This window comes from Sinocyclocheilus grahami, unplaced genomic scaffold, assembly GCF_001515645.1.
Source record: "Sinocyclocheilus grahami isolate Dianchi unplaced genomic scaffold, SAMN03320097.WGS_v1.1 scaffold6193.1, whole genome shotgun sequence".
NCBI lineage: Eukaryota > Metazoa > Chordata > Actinopteri > Cypriniformes > Cyprinidae > Sinocyclocheilus > Sinocyclocheilus grahami.
The window spans coordinates 1-922 of record NW_015510680.1 but is presented as its reverse complement, the minus strand read 5'-3'; positions in this window follow the sequence as shown (position 1 = coordinate 922).

Genomic DNA, 922 nt, shown 5'->3' with positions numbered 1-922 from the left:
TTTACAATAAGGTTCAATTCGTCAATCAGCAGAATTAGTTTGAATTAAGAGAAGCATGTATCATGCACTCACAATGACCAATCATTTTTACATTTATTAATATAGATCAGGGATTCCCAACGTTTTTGTTAGCCTAAGACTTTTGACCTCAAATATTTTCTTTAAGTACTCCCCTGAGATAAGTTAATATTTCAATAATGTAACATATTTGCATGTTCACAGTAATCTGATATTGTTAATGGTCATATGACATGCAGGTAAACAAATTATATTTAGTACATAAGAAAGTTTTTAAATTGTAAATTTTGTTTACATTTTTTTAAATTATTTATTCATTTTAATCTTCATTTTAATTATTTCAATATTCATTAGCTTTTCATGAATTCCCAGGTTTGGAAACCCTGATCAAGATTAATGTTAATTTATGAATATACTGTACTATTCTTTATTGTAAAGTCATGTTCATTCAATTACTAATACTTGAAATGTATGCATATGTAGAAATGAACATTTACTAAGATCAATACATGTATTTATTAATTACTAATGTTGCTCATTGATACTTCATGATATCTAATGCATTAACTAATGTTAAAGTATTGAAGATTATTATAAAGTGTTACCGTTTGCTCTTAAATATTATAGTAAATAGTATTAGCATTTGCACATTAATTGGACCATCCTGAAAAAGACAGTTTTTAGTGTGATTTAAGCTTAAATAAAGTGATTGGATGTTTTAACTGTTGGGACTTGTGAACATTTTAATTTCTCCTATTTATATATCTAAAAGTGCACCATCTCTGTTATAGAGTCGTTGTACAGTGCATAAATGCTGTAAACATTGGTATAAAATCCAAAAACTACTAAATTAAAAAAAAATTGCAGGTAGTCAAACTCAAAACCACCTGCTACTAAATGTCGA